The sequence below is a fragment of the Myotis nattereri genome, assembly GCF_964212035.1.
Source record: "Myotis nattereri genome assembly, chromosome: 2".
In the NCBI taxonomy this organism is placed as follows: Eukaryota; Metazoa; Chordata; class Mammalia; order Chiroptera; family Vespertilionidae; genus Myotis; species Myotis nattereri.
This window is the reverse complement of record NC_138076.1, coordinates 115,444,001-115,468,018: the sequence shown is the minus strand read 5'-3', so window position 1 is coordinate 115,468,018 and position 24,018 is coordinate 115,444,001. Positions and strand designations below refer to the sequence as shown.

Genomic DNA, 24,018 nt, shown 5'->3' with positions numbered 1-24,018 from the left:
ACAAGTGTTATTCACAGCTGTTCGGTTTAAACTGATCGCCAATGGTGACTAGCAACTTCAATGATGCAGAAGGGAGGAAGAACCCTTCAGTGCCTAACATGCTACAGCCTGTTCCCAAGTGGCTTTACGAGTTGGTAGGAGTCCCGTGTTTCAATGGTAACAGTGTATTGGTTCTAAAGGAATATGCAGCAATGTTGGAAAGGGGGGTTCCAGAAAAATAGGAAAGACATGAAAGTTATATAGTGTCTTTAAAGTCTAAAAGTTTTAACTTCAATTAAAAAAAACCTCACATGGCTGACAGCTATCAGCCTGCATCATAAGTAGGTATCTGTGTGTGGGTTGGGAGCTTTTGCCTTTAAAATGTAACTCTGTTTACATTTAAAAGGACAAGGAGTAAGGAGTGTGTTTCATTGACAAGGCCCCATTCTTTCCTATGAGCATAGTCCTTGCTGTCCATGAGTCTGTTGAATTCAATGTCTGACTTTTAGATGAAAATGCTAATTTTTCTGGTTTTTGAGCAGGAGTGATGCTATTTCTTCAGTCCTCATAGGTGAGGGGCTCAGGATGCTACAAAGCCTCATTTGTCCCTCAGGAGAGGATGGTATTAGAGCGCTGAATACCAGTGGAATTGTCAGCACTGAAAGACCTTCTTACAGCAGCTCTACGCGGTCTTTGAGTTTGTCTTCACACAATCTAGAAATGGCCTCTAAGTTCTGTGCTCTCTCTTTGCTAAGAGGAGCAAATAGAAAAGTCAGGTTGTCATCTGCTAAGGAGCAAAAGTCAAAGTACACTGGCAGGAACTTTAATATTAAACCGAAGTAGCTCCAAAAAAATGCCTTTCCATCTTATTCCTGAGGATCTGGCCGTAGCCCACATTCCATACAGCCTGATTGTCCCAAACCTTGGAGGCAAAAGAGTGGCCCCCAAAGCTATTCTTTTCCAGTTAGAGGGACAAATGTAGATCTGAGCATAAGTTAAAAGCCTTTCTAACTAAATCAAAGTTACTATTGCACAGTCAGCTGTTAGCTGTGGGCACTAAAAGAATACAAATAGATCAGTAAATAAATTGGTGTTCAGGATCATGCTTAATGTATTCCTCTGGAAGCTTTACTCCTGTGAGTGGATGTTATTGCCATCAAAACTATCCAAGGATCTATTTGCATTTCTGTTCTTTATGTGGTAATACATTGCTAAGGTCACACAATATATTGGGGTTCTAAGGTCAGGTTGGCTGGCTGTGGCTGAGATCTAGAGATATTGTTGAGCATGAGCTATACTTTCTAGTAAGTGACGCTGGAGATACATCGTTTAAATGATTGCTCTTCCTCTCTTCTCACTCGTCCGTTTGAGCTTTGATCAGGAAAATTTGTGCTGGCCTTGAGTGGTCAGAAGGGTCTGATTCCAAAACTAAGTCTTAGGGCATCTCCCAGTCACTGATGTGCTGCAGGTGGTGGTCCTCACGGGCTCTGAAATCCAGCTAGCGGAGCGGGGGTGCCAGGGCCGTGAGCACTGGCAGTACCATCACCATGTCCCTGCCTTTTAGACCTCAGACTCTGAGCTGAGAAATGAAAAGTTTTATTCATAAAGCCAGTCTAAAATGTGTAACTCTCCAACTAATTGTAATTCTATCTGAAGTTTTATTCTGTACCAGAAAAAAAGAGGGAAAATGTCCAGTCTCACTAGTAATCAAATAGATGCACATTAGAGTAACTATTAGAGTATCACTTTCCACATTCAAAATTACCCAAGATTTTGTTTTTAAGATAAAATCCATTTGGGCACCCTGAGGTGAAATGAACAAAGTCATACACTGCTTGCAAAAGTCAAGTGGTAAAAAATTTATTCAGAGTAATACTTTAACATGCATAAAGTCATTAATGATTTTGGCACATATTGTCTACCCAGCAAGTCACACTGATGAAATAATAATGCATTGATATAGAAATTGAGCTACTTGGACTTACATAAGGTTGTTTATAATTTGAATATATGTCACTGAATATGTAACACTATGTAACTATCTATCTAATAATAGGATAATATGCAAATTGGTCAGGACGCCATCATGCAAACCGATCAGCAGGCTGCATCCCCGCCCCCTGTGCCGGCCTGGAGACATGAGGCTCATGTCCCCACCCCCGGCAATGGGCCCAGGACGTAAGGCTTATGTCCCAACTCCCCTGTGCTGACCTGGGGGTCCACAGGCATATGGAGAGGCCCCTCTGCTGCAGGCCCAGCTGGGGGTCCACAGGCCTCCCCCAGCTCTAGCCTACCTCTTTGGGGCAATCCATCGAGGAGCCCTGGATGGGTGGGCGGGGCCTACCCCTTTGGGGCCACAGGGCTCCCGCACTGTGACAGGGCACATGGGCAAGGCTGGGGAACTCCTCTCCCCCGCCCCGAGTGCACGAATTTTGTGCACTGGGCCACTAGTATAATTATATGTATAAAACAACAAAGTGTGAATACACACATGGTGTCTAGAAAGGCCATTGTACTATATTTCACAGAATATTTAATTACATGAAAAAGTTTTTATGCTATGATATTGAAAGGAGTTTTAGGGACAAAATAGGCAGGTTTAGGGAGTCTTAGGAATAAAGAGGGTCCATGGGGGAAGAATGCATAGGTGAGGGCTTTAAGCCTCCAGAAGGCATACATTCACAAAGAATAGAAAAGTGACACGAAATAAGAGAAGAGAAAGACATACATTCACAGAGAATAAAGAGAAATCACAGAGTATGAGGAAAAAAAACATATTTTCACAGAGAATAAAAAAATGTCAACAGATGCTGACAAATGAGAAACATATGTTCACAGGAGATAGAGAAATGTTGTAAGATAAGAGGAAGAGAAAGAAGGGGACATCACATGAGTTTTAGACTTTGGAACTGATATTCTTCAAAAAAGAATGACCAATTAGAAAAACACAGGGTCATAAATTAAGAAAGGGTTCAATTAGAAGGAAGCATGAAGAGACAAAGAACTACAGCCTTTATAAACCTTATAAAAAATAAATTTAGGCCCTGGCTGGTTTGGCTCAGTGGATAGAGCGTTGGCCTGCGGACTGAGGGGTCCCAGGTTCGATTCCGGTCAAGGGCATGTACCTTGGTTGAGGGCACATCCCCAATGGGGAGTGTGCAGGAGGCAGCTGAATCAATGTTTCTCTCTCATTGATGTTTCTAACTCTCTATCCCTCTCCTTCTCCCTTCCTCTCTTTAAAAAATCAATAAAATATATTTAAAATAAATAAATAAATAAATTTAGTGGGTTACCCCCTTGAAAACCCCTCTCTATGTGAGAGTCTGTATTTGCTTCCAATAATTTTTTACCCTTTTACTAACAAGTCCTTTTAGTCTACGAATTTTATCCTTTAAACTTTATAAGGCAAGAACCCGCAAGGGGGAGATCTGCTCCCCACACCCCACATTTCAATATTAAGTGAAAAAAGGAAATAAAAAGTATATAATATATCCCAACTTTGTTAAAAAAATAAGTATACATATTAATGCATAGAAAATAGCCCACAAAGTAATATATCAAATATTAATAGCAATTAGCTCTGAGTGGTGGGTTTACTAATAATTTTTATTTGTGTATTAAATACCATAGTATCATTTTCAGTATTCTCCACATTTTCAAAAATTAACATGTATTTATTTATAGTCAGAAAAACAGTACATTTAGAAAGAAATGAGAGAGGGAAATGATAGAACAATTATATGCAAAATCATTCATATTTATTACAAAGCATTAGGGGAAAACCCCCTCAGAACTCTCAATGGTTGTTGATTATTTTCCCAACTTTAAAGTTGAGTCAGTAACCACATGGCAAATCCTCATTTTTGAGTGGTCACAGGTGGCCCAAGATAACAGGATGGAAGCCAACTGCTAACAGGCAATCAAGAACCTTTATCTAGAAAATTTACTCAAGAATGGAGAACTAGCTGTTCTGAAATGAAAGAATGAATCTGGGTGAACCTTCATGCTGCTGGGACCAATCTATTTAAAACCAGTCTCACAAAATAGTGGAGACTCATAGACCATAAAAATCCTCCAGCCCAATCCCCTAACTTTACCCACAAGGAAACTGAAACCAAAATGAATAACTGTTTTTCTTCACAGAGCGTATTTGCCACCTGTATTCCTGCGGTCACAGAGACAAGGAGCCTCCTTGGAATCCAGGCCCTGTTGCCATCCAACTTCATTCGTTCATTTCCCGAAGGAGGAGTGTAAGAAGGCAGTTAAGAAGTTTAAGGAGTTTTTGGAGGAGAAGCTCTGATCTATGCACACGCCCCAGGAAGGTACAATGCACCCTCTTATCTTTTCACTCTACATCCTACCACCATTACTCAGTTTTTACTACTGTGTCCTCCAGGCCACTGTACTCCCCCAGGTTACAAAAGCAGTGCAGTCATGCCACCTGGGATCTGACACTGATGGGGAGCCGCGCCCTTGGGTACCTTGTGTTGTCAGCAATCACGCCAGTCCTGACCAGCTGGACTGTGGTTTACTTTATGTTTATTCTCTGGTAATATGCACAAAACCTGCAGGTAATCTGAACGTAATCTACAAGTATCTCTTTATTAATGAGATTAAACTTTTTACCCTTCTTCAAATATCTGTTACCCCATTGTATTCCCTAGTGTTCTACCTGTCACCTAGCCAGACGTGGTTTCATCCATGACCCCTCCCTCCAGTGTGTTCCCTCCACAAGTGTTTGTTCAGACCTGTTCCTTGTGATTCTTTAATTCAATAGAATGTACAGAGGGACTTCCAGTTTCAGCTCTGATGACTAAGAGCTTGGAAGTCATCACTCCCATCCTCAGAGCAAAAAAAGCTGACTGAGCTGAAAATCAGTGCCTTTCTTATCTTGTACCCATCAGAGATCAAGGTCACAGGGCACAGCTATATCCTGTGATCTGGAGACAGGCAAATCCAAGGTCTCCTGACCTGCACTGAAGGGACTAGAGCCACGTGCTGGCAGGGACACTGAGATGGCACTTTTGATAAATTGCTGGAGGCCAAGTGCAGACCAGCCTGAGCATGAGAAAGTCCTGGGGTCTGTGCCTCAGGGGGCCTCTCCACTTGTTTTGTTTTGTCTGCAGGAACCTCACTAGGTTCTCATGATGAAGAGCCAAGAATGACTCTCTTTTGGCTCTGGCGGAGGAGGGAAATGTTTACTATTTTGAAATATGCCTACAGTGTTCTCATAACAAAGGCCTACTGTCTGAGGAAAAAGACTGTTCCACTGGCTCCAGCCTGTCTAGCATTCCTGTCTCACCTGAGGGAGAAAAAATAAGCTAACAAATGCTTGTGAAGATCACAGCTCAGAGACACAGGCCCACTAAATGACTGATATTTAATTACAAGATTATATAAGAACTAGTGGCCTGGTGCATGAAATTCATGCACATTAAAAAGGGGATTAATTAGAGGAAATATTTTAATATTGCTATTTGCCCTTTCTCTATAATAGAAGTGTCGGAGATGAAAGAAAATTAGTAAAATGTATGTGAAAATCTTCCTCCTCTCAGAGTCTGGGGTGCACCACAGGACCCAGAGTCAAGTCCCCGCCCACCCACATGCACCTCGAAATTGTGCAAGACCCAGACCCGGCTGGCCCCACCCCCATTGGGCTAGATTCAGACCTGGCTGGTCCCACCCTTGTTAAGCCCCACCGGGCTGGGGGTGCAGTCTGAGATCCCCTGTCAAGTCCCACCGGGTTGAGGGAGCAGCCTGAGGTCCCCTGTCAAGCCCTGCCAGGGCAGGGGGTGTGGCCTGAGGTCCCCTGTCAAGCCCCATGGTGGGAGGGCTTAGGGAAGGCGCAGCCTAAGGTCCCTGCTGATTGCTCATTAAGGCTCATTATGGGAACTCAGCCTCGGCTGTGGGTGCTGCCATCTTTGTGGCGAAGTGATGGTCAATTTGCATATTCCCTCTTTAGTATATAGGATGCTTCCCATCCTCCACACCTGACCACCACCTACAGAGCTCCAGGGAAATAACAGTAGGTCATACCAGGAAAAGCTGTGAGGCACAGGCTCTATGCACGATGAAGCCTCTGGTATCTGCAGCTACAACAAAGATAACATAAAGGCTTACACTAGTGCCCTATTGACCCCAGCTCCTAGTACCTGATACATCATGTCTGGCTTTCAGCAAAAAATTACAAAGCATGCTAAGAGGCAGGCACAAACACAATGTGAAGAGTGTCAGGACCATATGGGGATGTGGTGGAGACTTTGAGGTTATTGGGCAGGCAATTTAAAACAGCTATGGTTAACATTTTAAGAGCTCTTTTGGAAAAAGCAGACAATTTGCAGGAATAGATGGGTAATATAATTGGTGAGATGGAAATGCTAAGAAAGTATCAGAAGGAAATGTTAGACATCAGAAACGCTGCAACAGAAATGGAGAACGCCTGTAATGGGCTCCAAGCTAGATTGGACAAGGCCAAGGAGAGAACCAGTGCACTTGAAGACAGATAAACATGTATCGAGTGTTTCTGTGTGCCAGATACTATGTTGGGTGCTAGTGAATAAGATAGGCTGGCCTATGTCCTCCAAGAGCTGCCTCAATCAATCCATTCAGCTCAAGTCTGCCTCTGCCCTGTCCCCTGCATCATTGCTGTCCATTACCATTCCAGTCCTGGCCTTGGTCTTTTTGAAATCTCCCACTTACTCTAAAATGTTCACATTGGGTCTTCTTACCTTTCCATCCTGCCCCATGACAATGGATTCTTTGCATTGCTATCAAAATATAAATAAATCAATAAACCTCAAATATAAAACTGGCTGTTTTCTCTCTGCTTTAGTGGGTACATGTTGCTGTTGGGATAAATTCCAAATTCCTAAGCAAGATATACAGCATTGACCTCTACCTACTTGTATACCTGCAACTTTTACAACTCCCCACCTGGACTTTTATGTACAGACATGCTGAACTCTGGTTCGGAAATTTAACTTACTGATCTAAGTTCCCTCCTCTTAATGGAATGTCCCTTCTCTTCCTTTTCTGGCCTTGCCTAGCCATCTAATTCATCCTCCAAGACACAATTCAGGGATCAATGGCCGTAGGAAGCCTTCCCTTCTTTCCCAACATGTCAGTTATGCCTTCTCTATCTATCTGAGCAGTTACCACTCTTATCCTAATTACTCTGCCCTGGGCTAGGCTGTGGGTTCTCTAATGGTAGGAACCATGTCTTCATACACCATGTTACAACTTCAACATACCTCTCTGCTGGACAGAATTCAATTCATAACACCCTACATTGTTCTGGTATGTTTTCCTTCTATTTTGTAGTACACCTCACATGCAGATAATATGGGCACAATGTCTGTGAAGCATGAAAAGACATAATAATAAAAATTATTTAAAGATAATTTCATTTTATCATCAACTTGTTTAGATCCGGCAGTTCTATACAACATCAACATCCCAAATCTGTATGTTAGTTCTGTGGACCTCGAGAAGAAAGATATCTGCCAAGAACTTCCTGTGGTTAATTGGGCCCAAGTTCCTAACTAAAGTCTAACAGCCATTGTTGAAATAAATCTCTCATACACACTGCATTTCAAAGAAAAACCACAGGCTGAGCTGCCCATTATCCTAATATATAAAAACCCTGCGTCCGTCACATCCACAATGACTGGAGACTCGACCTAACGACCTGGCTGTGCATGCAGCAGGCTCTGGTGGGTGGGAACTTGTGGCAGTGGAGACGGGGATGGGGAGGCGGGGCCGGCACTCACACTCTCACACTCACTCACAACCGCACACACGCACAGACACACACAGCGCCCACCAGCTCACAGCCTTTTCTCCCTTTCTTTCCCTCCCTCCCAGCTCGCTCTTGGAGCCTCTTTCAGAATGAGGAAATAAAACAGAATGGGCCTGAAGAGGCTTGGATGGAAGGGAGGGCCAGCAGAGGGTGGAGTGGCCCCCACTGGCCCCGCTCCCTCCCAGCCAGGAAAGAGGAAGAGGGACACAGGGAGGCAGGGAGGCCTGGAGGACTGCTGAGAAAAACAAAGAGAGACAGAGACTAGGTGAGATCAGGCTGGCAGGGGAGGGCAGTTAGGGGCAATCAGGCAGGCAGGCAGAGGCAGTTAGGGGCAATCAGGCAGGTTGGCAGGTCAGGGGTTAGGAGCCAGCAGTCCCCGATTGGAGAGGTTGCAGGCTGGGCTGAGGGAAATGCCCCCCCCCAACACCCCCCCCCCCCGCATGAATTTCACGCACCAGGCCACTAGTGTTCCTTATAAAAAAGCTCCTCTGGCTGATGTGGCTCAGTTGGTTGAGCGATGTCCTGTGTATCAAAAAATTGCAGGTTGGATTCCTAGTCAGGGCACTTGCTCAGGTTGATGGTTTGGTCCCTGGCTGGAGTATAGGAGACAATTGATCAATGTTTCTCTCTCTCCCTTCCTCTCTCTAAAATAAATAAAAACATATTAAAAAATAAAAAAAGCTCCTTGTATCTTTTTTTTTAAATCCTCACCCAAGGATATTTTTTTCATTTCTTTTTTAGAGAGAGTGGAAGGGAGGTCTGGATGGGGGAGGGAGGGAGAGAGAGAAAGAGAGGAGAGAGAGAGAGAGAGAGAGAGAGAGAGAGAGAGAGAGAGAGAGAGATTAGTGAGACACATCGGCTGGTTGCCTAGACTGATGGACTGGGGATTGAGCTTGCAGCTGAGGTATGTGCCCTTGACAGGAATTGAACCCATGACCTTTTAGTGCATGGACTGACACTCTAACTACTGAGAACACCGGCCATGGCATCCTTTCATCTTTTTTTTTTTTTTTTTTTAACCAATGAGTTGAGACCTGCACCGTTCAATTGGAACTGCAGAGGAGCTCCATAATGATCAATTAGAATGCATAATTCTTACTTATCAGGACAGTGCTATTTGGACCAATAAGACCCACACACAATGGACAGATGGACCACAGCTGGGAACACAAGCTAAGCTAGCCTGATGCTGGGTTGGACTATGCAAATATGGGACAGAAACTTTGGGCAATGGCTTTAATCTTAGCTCTGCTAAGGACACAACTACACTTTTTTCATGGCAGGACAAAGGGATATAGTGTAAACTCAGGGGTATAATTCTACACAAATAAATGCCACTCATTCTCCTGTAGGAGTCTCAGAAAATTCCTTTTCTGGTGACATCACAAGAAGCCCACTTCCCCCAGCAACAGGTGGGTACATGGAGGATTCCCCACCGATAACATCTGGGATGAGTAGCAGTGAACCTGCCCAGGGCTTGTGAAGGGGGAGAACTATCTGAATGAAGCTCAAGCTCTAATAGCAAGGTCAAAAAAACAAACAACAACAACAACAAATTTGTATGTGGGATAGACGGAGGAACCCATCTACAGCAGCCTCCCTCGCCCAGGCTTTCAAAATGTGCCTTTTGCTGATAACGTTTGCTATGACTTTTGGCCCCCAGTCATCTGACAGTAGCTCCTAGCAGACTTTTACCTTTGTTCTCCCTGCCAGGAGGGTATTTAGGCACATGGAGAATAAGGGCCTGCCTTTTGTCATCCTTGTGCTGATAGGCCTGCTAATACAATATGCTCCTAGTTGTGTTTTCAGATTCTATGCTATATCTTACAAGGAAATACCAAGGCACAGAATTTGGTGATGAGTTTCAGTTCTGCATGAATCAGTAACAAGATGTATTGAGAAGTACTGAATTTTGACTATTGAAAGGTGAAAACCTGAAAGCTTGGAGAACAGAATTAAAATCAATGGAGAGGAACAGACAGTGGTCACCTTTCCAGGGGTGCCAGAATAATACAGAGGCTGACATTTCAAAGTTGTATCTCATGAATTTCTCCACCTTTGGCCCAGCTTGACCAAGGAGAAAGGTTGTGGAATTCCCTATAGAATGAGACTTCTCAAAGGTCAGGGACAAGTATACATTCCCAATGCCCCCCTCCCCCATGCTTATCCGCTGAGCCTTTCCTGGCAATAACCCTGTAATATTAGAGTGAGCATCCATCCTGGTTTCCTAGTGTGAACCTGTTCTCTTGGTATAATTACTAATAGCATTCCTTTCACTCTAAGAAGTGTCCAGGTTTGAAAAAGAAATTACAAAATCACCCTCCTCATAACATCTTCTGCATTCTATAACTCTGCTTGCACACTCTATTCCTTACCCACATCTCAACTAGTGAATTATCCCATAGCTTCCCTAGAGGTGGTGGGCACATCCCTGGGGAAGCCAGGGTGTTGGATATGGGCTTAAGACAGTCTCTGGGATCCTTGTTCCGGGCTATACTTACCATTCTTGGCCTTTGTCTGTGGGATTATGTATTTCCAAATTTTTGTGGGCTTGGAGTGGCCCCATTCCCTCTAGGTTAGACTGATAGACACCTTCCCTACATACCCTGACTTTACTGCACATGTGCCCATCTCCCCTTTTGTCCAGTCTCTTCCCCCTATAATCTGCAGGGAATGGACTGGTGGCTCCCTGGAGAGTGTGAAGTTGCAGCTTCCTGGTGAAGCTGCCCAAATGGCCATGCTTATGCCTTCCCTTTGCTCTTTTCTTATTGTTAATAACTAGCTAGTTACAACAGTAACATAGAGACTGAATCATTACTGGTCTGATCCAGCCACATTCCTCCCAGATGATGACTTCAGCTATGGTGTGTGATGTAAGCCTGGCCTGGGAAGTGGGCAGAGAAGCCTGCTTGGAGGCTCCACTTTTACAGGGGCTACAGGGAGACACACCTCCCTTTTTTGCCTCTGGAAGTTGTGTGTTGTGAAGCCTGGAGCTGCTGCATTCACCTTATGACCATGAAGAGAGCTAGTGGAGGACAGACAAACTGCTGAGGATTAGGGGAGAATTCAGACCCCTGAATGGATTGTTGAGTTGCTGAACTGTGCAAGAGTGGGGCAACTTTTCTTCTGGACATTTGATTATTTCTTGAAATATAGCAGCATAGTTGGTTTGTAGTTTGCATGTGATAAGATTTTTAAAGTTTGTGTAGGTCTATTTCTGCTGTTTCTTATTTCCATTGTCTTTTTCTCATGGAGCCTAGTTTCCTGACTTGCCATTTAACTTTGTGCCGAGGCCATTGCCCTAGATCAGTGATGGCGAACCTGTGACACATGTGTCAGAGGTGACACGCAAACTCATTGTTTTGGTTGATTTTTCTTTGGTGAATGGCATTTAAATATATAAAATAAATATCAAAAATATAAGTCTTTGTTTTACTATGGTTGCAAATATCAAAAAATTTCTATATGTGACACGGCACCAGAGTTAAGTTAGGGTTTTTCAAAATGCTGGCACGCCGAGCTCAAAAGGTTCGCCATCACTGGCCTAGATAAATGGTATTGGAGTTTCCCAGAGGCTGGGCTGGAGGTGCTTCCTCCACAGAGGATTTGCATTTGCTTCTGTCAGGTGCCTGGGGCTCTACTGGTCAGGGACACCTAAAACCACACACCTGGCTTGCCATTCCAGAATGCAAATCTGCTCAAGGAAATGAGGGTGGAGCTACGATCAGGATACCTCCAAGACAGTTGTTTTTCTTCCTGCTTTTCCTTCCAGCTGTAGTCAGCGCCCAGTAGCCTCCCCCTAGGTCTCCTAGAGCCATGGGGACAGGCAGGCTGATTTCTAGTTCACCCTTACCTTGGCAGAGCGACCCTTTGGAGTATCAACCGCCAGGAGGGACTGCAGTGAGCCCCCGCCTGGGCACTGACTCCTCCCTCTGTCTCAGGAGGCTGGTGACCCAGCCCGAGAAGCCCTGTGCTGGTTGCAGTAAAGGCCCTGGAGCAAAAAGGCTGAGCGGCTGCTCCCCCAACCTCTCTGGGTTCAGACTTTTCCTCAGCTGTGGACATTTGCCACCAGTTTATCAGTTCTTTGATTTTCAAGGTGATGCTCTTGTATTTAATCTAGAAAATGTTCTTTTCATGTGGAGGGTTACTCTCCCTCGGAGTCATTGTCATGTGAGAAAAGACATTTGTGTCCGTTTCACATGAGTCAGCTTTCTGCTTCTTCTAGCCACTGGGTCTGCTGCTGACCCCCATCACATTCTGGAGAAATCCCTGTCAGGACGCCTGCAAGTTGGCCAGTGTCTAGTACTAGGATTTGGCGTGCACTGATTCAGTCAGCATTTCTTAGTTATTCTGGGCAAATATCTACAAAAGGAAAAAAAATTGTTTATAAAGGAGATGTTGTGCAAATTACAACTAAAAAGAAAATTAGCATTTACTGAGGCGCTGGTAGCTTCTTGGCACATTGCCTTCATTATCTCGGGACTGAAACTCTGGTCCCTTCCACTAAACAATGAGATCTATGACTTAAGATGACAGATAATGTGATAGAATAGAGAGAGAAGAAGGGGAAAGAAGAGAAAATAAGGAAAGAGGGAGGAGGAGAGATCTGTTCTGTCCTGTTCCCCCTGAAAGAAATTCACAAAAAGGAGTTTGCTCCCTGTGTTCTGCTGGGGGGTGGGGGAGGGGAGGGTCAGTCTAAGCACATTGCACAATGATCACGAGGCCTTGTGCATTTTCGTCACAGCTTTTGAATAACACTGCCAAGTTTACTGAAAGTGCAATTTACATCTGGCTTTGTTTACAAGCTGGGACCTTTAATTAAAAATCGTACTTAGAGGCTCTGCAGTTGTGGTGACAGCAGAATCGTTTTCAGCTAGACAGCGTATCTTGGAGAGCGCACTGGGAGCCAGGGTCCTAGGTCCAGCTTGGCTTTCAAGTTGCCTGTAGATCAGTGGTTCTCAACCTTCCTAATGCCGTGACCCTTTAATACAGTTCCTCATGCTGTGGTGACCCCCAACCATAAAACTATTTTCATTGCTACTTCATAACTAATTTTGCTACTGTTATGAATCGTAATGTAAATATCTGATATTCAGGATGTATTTAGGCGACCCCTGTGAAAGGGTCGTTTGACCCCCCCAAAGGGGTCGCGACCCACGGGTTGAGAACCGCTGCTCTAGATCGTGGCAGAATCTCAACTTTCCTGAGCCTCTTTGCCCCAGCTTTGAAAACAAGGGCTTGACAGGTGATATTTAGGATTCCTTCCCATTCTGAAGGGCTGCTCTATAAATGCAAATTTATTCAATATTTTAAAGGCTCAATTGGATGGCAAATCATTTAGATGGTTCCTGAAATAGTGTCCTCATCCCTACAATATTTTCCTCACAATCTTCTCAGTCCTTCTTCTGGCTCATTGCACTGACATGGGGCCTTGCTGTGTACCACACTGCACAGCCCGCAGCCCACAGCCTGCAGGCCCTGACCCCGGCTGCTGGGCCACTGGCTCTGACTCTGCCTGCAAAATAAATGCTTCAGGTGAAGGGACACCTCCCCCCTTCCCTGGGGACAACTCACATTCAAGCCCAGGCTAAGGGGTGTGTATTATTAGCTTGCCAGGGCTGACATAACCAAGTGCCACAGGCTGGGCAGCTTACACAACATTCTTATTTTCTCACAGTTTGGTGCCAGTGGGGTTGGCTTCTGAGACCTATCTCCTTGGCTTATAGATGAAATGCCTTGTTGCTATGTCCTCAGAGGCCTTCTCTCTAACCACCCACCCCTGGTGTCTCTTCCTCTTTTCAGAAGGACACCACTTACATTGGCTTGGAGCCTGCCCATATAACCTCATTTAACCTTAATTACCTCTTTAGAGATCTTATCTCCAAACACAGTCATATTCTAAGGTACTGAGGATTAGGACTTCAGCATAGGAAATTAAGGAGGGCACACCCCAGACCCTCTGCCTCAAGTCGGAACAACTCTAAAGGGCCATCCGGGCTCCAGAGCTCCCTGGAGACCAGCCAAGGCCTTTGCTTCTGCCGATTCTCACTCTGCCCGGTCCTGCTGCCTTCACTCCCACTCTCAGGCGTCCACTCCTCAAACACTTCCCGTGTCCACATCTCTGTCACATAGCCTGTTTTCTGGGGAGCCAGACCTAAGACACGTGTCCCCCACTTTTACTTTATTTTCCTTCTGGGGAGTATGACATTGGCAGCATATCAGGAAGGCTATCCTTGTAAATATAGCTTTCTTAGAATGCATAGTTCCCCATGATAAAGAGTGACCACCACTGGACGGATTTAAGGAGGTAAATGGTCTGACTGGTCTCCGACATCTCTTTTATAAGACTTCCCTGTTCTAAATTTTCATCAGCTGATAGCTCTTCCTTAAATAGTCAAAGGGCACAGAGGCCCAAATAAAGGTGAGGATTATATATTCTGATGTTCTCAGGCCAAGCATAGCTCCCTGCCCAAGTCCCCAGTGGCCCCAAACAGTTTCACTTTCTCCCTGCCTACCCTTCTTGTACAAACTAAGATAGAATCGCAGGTCACAGAAATCGCAGAAATGAAAATTACAATGGAGTGAGTTTAGTTGAGATTCACTCTTTATTGAGCATCTACCAGTATATTGTACAGGGCACTCTACCATGGGGAATAGAAAAAAAAAACACACCGAAAACTCTTGTTTTAAAGTCATTACAAAGCAGATGGAGAGGTGAGTTATATTCAGTCTGAAACTTGTCATTGTCATGGGGGAGGTACTCAGACAGGAGGAGCCAGTGGTCACTCTAGGGAGGACCTGCTGATAGAGGCCCTGCTTCTGGAAATCAGGGTGAAATCTAGAGCCTGTGACCAAGGGTAACCCCAGCATGGGGATCTCTCTATCTCTCTTTATCCGGTTAAGGATTGATGTAATTTGTCCTGATTTTGCAAGATGTGACTTTAGGGTAGATGTAGATGACTAGATCTCCCTCCAGCTACCTTCAACCAAGCTTTTCCACACTAATCTTGGTGTAGCCAGTGGGTTGGGAACCTCTTAAAAATGATCTGAAAGGCCTTTGAGCTCTTTAGAAACAGATATAGAGTAAACCATGAGGATTGTTTGCAATATTAACACAAAAAGGGTAACACATTTCTCAGCTGTTCTGTTCATCCTGGCAACTACTATTGTTCACAGAACCCATAGCCTCAACAAAAAGTTAGTATATTTATGTCTGTACTATTTCCTCTAGGAGCCCTTTATATTTCCCTAAGAAAAAAAAATCACATTGAGCCAAACATGTAACCTATATAGTGAGCACAGGAAACTCTACACAATGTAGAAAACCTTCTCAGAATCAGATAGGGGAGAAGCAGTAGGATTTAGCCAGTGAGTCCATTCCCTGCCTCTGTCCCTCTCAGTGGAGCCAGGGCTTGGCACTGTGCATCTGTCTCCACTCTTCTCGCGAGTGCTACTGTAGTAAAGTGTTGCAGGAGAATTAGCCATCCTGCAGAACTTGGTACTAAGTCTAATGAAAGGCCACAGGGAGCCTGGGCATGAATTGTGTTCTAGGCCCTGGGGCATGGAGAAGTTCTGGAAGTCCACTGGGGGTTTCATACCCGGTCAGGAGAGATTTGGGCTGAGTTGGACTCTATGCTCTGAAGTCAGCTTAAAACTTAAAGAGATTCCACAAAGACTGTGAGGGGTCCTCTCTCCAGGATTTCCTAAAGCAACTCCAATCCCAGCCTGGGATTCAAGGTCTGACCTACATTTGTCCCACAAACCCAAGACTGGCTGATTTGTCAAGTATTAGCAGGTTCAGGGCCCTCCTTGGGCACATGGAACTGATCTAGATCCTTTTAACCCATGTGCAAATGGTCTAGAGCAGTGGTCAGCAAACTGTGGCTCACAAGCCACATGCGGCTCTTTGGCCCCTTGAGTGTGGCTCTTCCACAAATATCACGTGCGGGCGCGCACGTACAGTGCTATTGAAACTTCGTGGCCCATGCACAGAAGTTGGTATTTTGTGGAAGAGCCACACTCAAGGGGCCAAAGAGCTGCATGTGGCTTGTGAGCCACAGTTTGCCGACCACTGGTCCAGAGCAGGGGTCCTCAAACTACGGCCTGCGGGCCACATGCGGCCCGCTGAAAACATTTATCCGGCCTGCCAGGTGTTTTTGCCGCTGCTGCCTGTTGCTTAGCAGCCGACTAATTTTTTTTAAACTATAGTCCGGCCCTCCAACGGACTGAGGAACAGTGAACTGGCCCCCTGTTTTAAAAGTTTGAGGACCCCTGGTCCAGAGCATTCCCTAGGCAGTTATACCTTGTGTTTGGATCTTTGTGTAGAATGTACTTACCTAGCCCTGGCCAGTTTGTTTCTGTGGTTAGAGTGTTGGCCTGAGGCTCAGTCAAGGGCATGGACCTGGGTTGCAGGCCCTATCCTGGCTGGGGTCGGGTGTGTACAGGAGGCAACTGGTCAATGTGTCTCTCACACATGGATGCTTCTCTCTCTCTCCCCTGCATCCCTGCCTTCCACTCTCTCTAAAAATCAATGGGAAAAATATCCTTGGATGAGAATTAACAAAACAAACAAACAAAAAACCACAATGTACTTACCCTAGACCACTGACTATTTAATACTCAGCTGATGATAATGTCAAAATGCGTTCAGTTCTTTTTCATGACTTATATTTGTCTGTATTCCTCTGTTATTAGGAGTTACTTCCTTTTATTTATTTTTGGAAAGTGGGCCCCGGTTAACTTCTATGGGAAAGTGGACTTTTTTCTGCCTTTTGCAGTAAGTTCTGTGAGGAGAACTGAGTGCAGTCTATTCAACCAGTGATGCATAATGAAAATACCCTGCATTCATATGTCAGAATTTTCTTCCAAAATTCCCAACCATCATTGTCTGATTTTATTGACATAAGTGGAGCTGTGTATAGGGACACATATAAAACCAGATTACTATGCATATTTAAATATGTAGTTATTAAATATGGGTGTTTACATGTATATGAAATCTGTAGTATTAATATTGTGTATGTAGATATATATGAACGTTGGTGGGTAAATATGAGGGTGTGTGTGTTTGTGTGTTTTATATGTAATTATAAAGCTTAAGTACAGTATAGCATAGGAACATTAATGCCAATTGTATCCAAGACCAAAAAATGTGTTCATGACAGAATATGGAACTTTTTTAACACTGAATTTAAAACTATCAACTTCCTCAATTGCTATTTTAAGCTGCATTTAAGGAAATGGACCACTATTTGCAAGAGCTCCCCGGGACAAACGCTTCTCTGAGATCCACTTCTCCCCCGAGACCTCGGGAGAGTACGGGTCTGTGGCCTGTTTGAGAGGAGAAGCTATTTTGCACTTCCCAAGCCTTGTGCACTCTGCTCTTGAGGCAGAGGGTAGAGAAAGACAATGGGACTGCCTGCCTGCCCTGACAGCTCCACCTCCCGCCTCCTCACTGGGAATCCCTGCAGAGGAGTACAGAGCAAAGCAGAGGGGGAGGAGCTGGAGTCCATGGGAGCCCTGCCTTTCACTTCCCCGTGGGGGGTGGGGTGTGTGTGTCGGGGGAGCGGTGGAGAGTTCTGGTCTATCTTGGGCAGTGCCGTGGTGGATCTGAGTAACTAAGACTGTTGTCCTCTACAAGACAAAATTATTTCCACTACTGACCACTGATCAGTAGTCACCATTATTCTTTCTATTAAAGAAAAATGCACTTTCATTATAGATATTATTGAAGTCATTACATTTTTTCAGATGTGAACTGAAACTTGCATTTATCAGACAAAATATTACACTTCTCTGTTTCAATTTTTTACATTTCAAACACAAAGAAAAATTCCAAATGGTCATATAAAATGACAAAATTGAAGTAACACAAGTTCTGTTTCTTCATCTTGAGCATCACTGAGCTATTGTGGTCCATTCTGAATCTGCTCTGGAGACACAGTAACAGGCCACAGCACAGGGCTGGAGACAAGAAATGGGCCCAAAATGAACTTGAGCGCGTCCACAGTGTTACCAATTTATTCCCCAAATGTCCGCATGTACCTGAGTGCACATAAGTCAGGATAACTGGGGATTGTCCTAATTGACTTCCACATAGAATGCAATGATTGTGGAAGGATAAGTAATTCAAGTGTGCCCATTTGATATACGTTTGTAAAACTCACCTATAACTACAGCAACTGTTGAGAACCTAGACCCCCTAGAAGGTTTTTCAGGGAGGTGAGTTTTGTTTAGGATGGCTGGTGCATGCTGTTACAAAAAGCAGATTGACTTTTAGTTGGTTTTACTTTTAACCTTTTTTCCTACCAATGGTGTAGCCTTTATTGCCTGCACTCGCTGTCACTCCCTCCTCCCCATCATATTGGAAAGAAAAAGGAATCTGAACTAAGAAGATTTGGACTTAATGTTGGTCCATGACCTTGAGAAACTGACCAAAATTGTTGGGGCTCACTATGCTTATCTATAATATGAAAATGACAGCATTTCTCTACTGACCTCAACTTGCTGTTATAGAGTCCATTAATGTGGGGCCCGTGATGTCTACACAAATATTAACTTGCATGACCAGCTCCTGTACTTGCAGTTTGCCACGGAAGAGTTAGTCATGAGGCTCCGCTTTGGGCTGCCATGATGCCCTCCCTCCTCCTCCTCCTCCTCCTCCTCCTCCTCCTCCTCCTCCTCCTCCTCCTCCTCCTCCTCTCCTGTCTGTCGCTGGCCCTGCTCCCGTGTCTGCTTCCTAAACACAGTGCATGCATTTTTCCACGGTCTGGCTTTGACTCTTGGCTTCTTTCATTCTCCTCATTTCTGCCTTTTTTGCCTTCTCTCTCTCCCCTGAGCTTATCTACGTCCTGCTTTCACTTTTACTAATTAGTTCAACAACAGTTGCCAGTCCACCCTCTCCAATGCCCGGCTAGCATTTCCAACAGCCTGCTGTCTCTTGTCTGCTCAAAAGTGACTAATTCTAAACCGAACCTTTTATCTTTCTCCTTCCCCTCGCCAATCATCCTCTTCTGAATTTCCCACTTTTGCAACCTCTGCTATATCTTTCAGTAACTCAGACTTGAAGTTCAGAGGCATCTGGACTCTTTTTTATCATCCCCCCTCTCACATCCAATAGAAATGAGCCAGAGGGGGCAAAGGAGTAGGCAAGGGGGAACCAGAGTCAGCTGACTTTTGGATCCTGGCTGTAGCTTGCACTAGTAGCCTGACCATGAGCAAGCTTCTTAACCGTCTATGAATCCTGGATTCCTTAGGTGGGTTTTGATCCATGTTCTTCCATCCTCTACCTGAAATACAAACTCACAGAACCAATAATTTATTGTTTGAATAATGTCCTTTTCCTTTCAGGGGTTGAATTTTTTATTATAATTTTTATTTGTGTAAAATATGCATAACAAAGTTCTCTCCACCTTAGCCATTTTTAAGCGTACAATTCTGTGCTAATAAGTACATTCACATTGTAATACAACCATCGCCACCATCCATCTCCCAGAACTTTTTCATCTTGCAAAACTAAAACTCTGTGCCCATAAAACAGAAACGCCTCAGTGCCCTCTCCCCTCAGTCCCTGGCAACCATTATTCTACTTTCTCTCTTTGTGAAGGTGACAACTCTAGGTACCTCATATAGATGGAATCTTATATTTGTGTCTGGCTTAGTATAATGTCTTCAGGCTCAAACATGTTGTAGCATGTATCAGAATTGCCTTCCTTTTCAAGGCTGAATAACGTTCCAACATATGTATAGTCCACATTTTGTTTACCCATTCATTCATCAATGAGCTCTTGGTTGCTTCCACTCTTGGCTATTGTGAATAAGGAGGCTACGAATGTGGTGTACAAATACCACTTCGAGACACAGTTTTCAATTTTTGGGGGATATACCTAGACGTGGGACTGCTGGATCATGTGGTAATTTTATATTTAACTGTTTGGAAACCATAGCATACCATTTTACATCCCACTAACAGTGCACAAGGGTTCCGGTTTTCCACATCCTCTCCAACACCTGTTATTTCCTGTTTGTTGTTTTTTTTTTTTTTGCTATGAGTTTTTTAAAAGATGAGGCCTTAACTAGGTTTTAGTCAGTGCTTCTCTAAAGTTGTTCTGAAGAAAGATCACCCCTCAGGATCATCTGGATTGCTTGTAAAACTGTGGACTCCTAACCCCACTGCAAACCAAGGGGGACTTCTGAGTGTGAGCTTTTAAGTGAGATCCTGTGCGCACTGCCACTGTCACTAACAGGAATGCCTCCCACCTGTGGGATTTTAGGCCTGCCCACAAGCCACGGGGACGGGGTAGGGAGATTTGGGGGGGAGAGGACTTCCCCGGCCCTTAAAAACCACAGCGTGTGGAAGAACTCAAGCCACATCCATCATGATCATCTCCTTCTGCGGATTCAAATGCAACGTAAATGAAATAACTATAATTATTCACATTGTTTTTTCAAGTCTTCAGCCTTTTAATAACAATCTAATAAAAATCAATTCACAGTCTGTAAACTTGACATTTTTAGCTGAGGAAATGCTCTTGATAAAAAACAAATATTTACTGGTGCTCTTCAAGAATGAAATGCTCCGTTATCAGCTTCCTACAGACCTCCTCAAAGCCACTCTCAGGCATCAGGGAAGCAATCTTCACAAGGGACACTTCCCTGGCTATACCCCCTACTGTGATGAGTCATGCCTTTTGTCTTGTGCCTGGAATTTGGGGATGTTTATGAAAAGTTGCTGTAAATACCAGTCATAATTCCTCTTTTCACAAGGTTCTTTATTTCAGAAAAAAATGAGTAGCCATCACATACAAACGTCATACCACTTCCAGCTCCATTGTCACCTGGAAATATTCCCTCGGCCGGTTTACTAGAAATTATTTAAAGGTTTTTTGAGAACAGTGTGTCACAGAGACCATCCAGATAACAGTTCCTGGGTTGCCACCAATAATGTTATTTGCATCGACTGGACCAACTTCATATTTGCCGGCAGAAAGTGGAGCCTTTTTTTCTTTTCTTTTCTTTATGGATTAAAGTATTACATATGTGTCCTTATCCCCCCATTGCCCCTTGCCCCCCCCCCCCCCGCACTCATGCCCTCACCCCCCTGGTGCCTGTGTCCATTGGTTAGACTTATATGCATGCATACAAGACTCCTGATTGACCGCTCCCCCTTCCCCCCGCCCTCCCCTGCCTTCCCTCTGAGGTTTGACGGTGTGGAGTTTCCTCAGAAAGTGGAGTCTCGCATTAAAGCCAAAGACCTTTTTCCGGGCAGGCAGGCCTTGAGTTTGAGCACAATATCTATTTACTTACTTCATTTAAATTCCCGAAGCAGGTGGAGATATAACTAATACATACATCCTGATGGTACTTTCCTTAGCACAATAAAACGTCGTTTTTAAATTAAGCTGCTCAGATGTTAACATTGATAGTTTAAGGTAAAGTGTGGCAGTTACTAACGTTTAAAAAACAGACAGAATAGGTCACTTGAGCTTTTTCCCAGTGGCGTCTCTTGGAATTAACTTAAGCCTTCAGACACAGATGTTATGAGGATATAGAAGGCAGGACACAGCCCAGACTGCCCAGCTAGTCTTATGTAAAACAAACAAACAAACAAAGACAACATTCCATCAAACCTGTAACTAGAAATGCGTGTTATGTAAACTGCCACCTACCCTCCATCTGTACTTGGGCCTGAGATGCTGAGATTGGAGCACTTTGTTGGGCTCTCTCCGACTGTTCCCTCTCTTGGCATTTGTGGAGCAGGTTGGATTTGCACCTCATCATCATGGCAGCCTGAGAAGCTTTGCATTCTTTCGCAGCTGTAGTGCAGAAGGCCCCGAATGACAGGGAGGCGCCCAAGCCACAAACAGTAGCCCTGTCCACTGCCAACCTCTTTTGCTCTATTATTAATAAAACTGAGTCCTTGATTTGAGATTTAAAAATGTACTTTATACTTTCTGGTGGGTTATGGAGTGCAAATGAGATTGGTATGGGTGGTGGATGATTCAATAGCTTCACCAGAGACAAGGGTGTCCCCATTCTACAGAGACATCCAGGCCCTCCAGACATCTTCCTTTTGGGAGAAGTCCTTGGGGGGGGGGGTGTGGGGGGGCAGGAAGCGGGGAAGGGAGATGGTGCCATGAACATTTCCTTTTCAGGATAGCTCTATTTTTCTTCCCATATTCCTGATTGTGCCTGTAGTTTTATTTCACATAAAGCATAAAGCATTAGATAAATTTTATCAGGAATGAAAGGTGTTTTTAGCCCCAGTGCTCTGGCAGAGAGACCAGGGATCTTTGGAAATTCAACAAGTCAAGATCAAGGGCAAAGTTATAAGTCCTGTGTGGAGAGGTTGTAGCCAAATTCTGGAATTGGCCAGGGCTGTTTTTACCTTTCACATGATTGTTTTCATTAGACTCAGGTTCAAATAAGAGTTACAGAGTTGTGGGCAAAATAGTTTCAAATTTCTCCTCTTCCACCACAGGAATCACTTCCTCATCTTCTCAAACAGCTGGCTAATACTTCAGTCAAGAGCCAAAATTTTAGTTTTTGTACATTGAAAGAACTCCATATCTATTTGTTTATTAATAAATGAATGCTTAAATGCTCACAATGCATTTCTGTTCATTCTCCTAACTGGTTTGGCTCAGTGGATAGAGCGTCGGCCTGCGGACTGAAGGGTCCCAGGTTCGATTCCGGTCAAGGGCATGTACCTGGGTTGCGGGCATATCCCCAGTGGGAGATGTGCAGGAAGCAGCTGATCGATGTTTCTAACTCTCTATCTCTCTCCCTTCCTCTCTGTAAAAAATCAATAAAATATATTAAAAAAAAATTTCTCCTCTTCCTAAAATCTGTACATGCTACTCTCTCTTACTCTCTCTGAGACCTCACAGCCCACATGCACCTGTCAATCTCTGAATTCAGTTGCAAGTTCTTAAACTGATAATGGAGCAGTGGGTGTTTTTTGTCCTGTCTCGATATTCAATGGCCACCACCAGCTCCATCCAACCTGTCCCCTGTGTACACAGCCACCTACTGAAACATGACTTATCATCATTTTTGAATTGTTAGCCATGCAGGTTTTTAACTTCAGATCCACAAAGTTAAAGGGGAACTTTTAAATTTATCACAACAACTTCCTGATTCTGACATCCTAGTCATTAGGGCTGTACCTAAATAAACAGTCCCATTGCCCTCCTTTCTGGGCTCATGCTAAGTTTGTATTTTGTTGTCTCTTTTAAAGTTAGGTAAAAGTTAGGTAAAGTTTTATTGACTTGTGTTGGTCAATAATATGTGAGTGGAAATCATATGTTACTTTCAGGAGGCACCATTAAGGGCTGTGTACACTCTGTTCCTATTCTTCCAGTATTATGAAAACCTTCCCCTGGAAACCTTCCCAACAGTCTGGGCCCCTGGATGTTTACAATGAGAAGAGCACCACCATCACCACATCCTGCAATCCACAGTACACACGCAGCATGAGCTACAAATATACCTTTGTTGTGCTCAGCTACTGAGATGTGTGTGTGTGTGTGTGTGTGTGTGTGTGTGTATTGAGGAGGGTGTTTGTTACAGCAGCCTAACCTATTCTGTCCTGACTGATCCACTGGCATTCAGCTGGTGGTATCATTCACCATTTGTAAGTACAGAGTTGCTAGGAAATGACCTTTTGGTATAGGCTTCATTTTGTATTTTAGGATGAGGAGGGGGAGTTCTTTCAAATTTAGGGAAGCAGTTATCATAACCACCACAGGAATCACTTCCTCATCTTCTCAAACAGCTGGCTAATACTTCAGTCAAGAGCCAAAATTTTAGTTTTTGTACATTGAAAGAACTCCATATCTATTTGTTTATTAATAAATGAATGCTTAAATGCTCACAATGCATTTCTGTTCATTCTCCTAACAACTCTCAATAGGATACATCCATATTGGATATAGATATATCCAGTCTTCAATGAAAGCTGATAAAAGGTAGGCACACATAGTAAACCAGAGTCCGATAATAGTCTTCTGTAGAAGGAGGATGAACTCAAGTACATTGAGGTCTTTTTATTTTATTTTAAAATTTTATTGTTGAGAGCATTACAGATATCTTCCTTTCTCCCCCCATTATCTCCCTCCACATGGTTCCCATCCACCCCAGGCCTTCACCACTCCATTGTCTGTATGCATAGGTAATGCATATAATCTCTTCCCGCCCCTCCCCAACTCCCCTTCTCTCTGAGATTTGTCAGTCTGTTCCAT

The 24,018-nt window shown here is 44.1% G+C and overlaps 1 pseudogene across 1 annotated transcript in view; it reads right to left on the bottom strand.

Moving 5' to 3' along the window:
* Positions 1-588: 588 nt before the first annotated feature.
* LOC308513827 (cyclin-Y-like protein 1) overlaps positions 589-24,018 on the bottom strand; it is a 118,827-nt pseudogene continuing 95,397 nt past the window's right edge. Inside the window, exons 4-6 of the transcript in view lie at positions 1,304-1,477; positions 1,165-1,201; positions 589-1,113 (exon numbers count right to left, since the gene is read on the bottom strand). The product of the transcript in view is annotated as a cyclin-Y-like protein 1 (transcript). The remainder of the gene's footprint in view (positions 1,114-1,164; positions 1,202-1,303; positions 1,478-24,018) is intronic.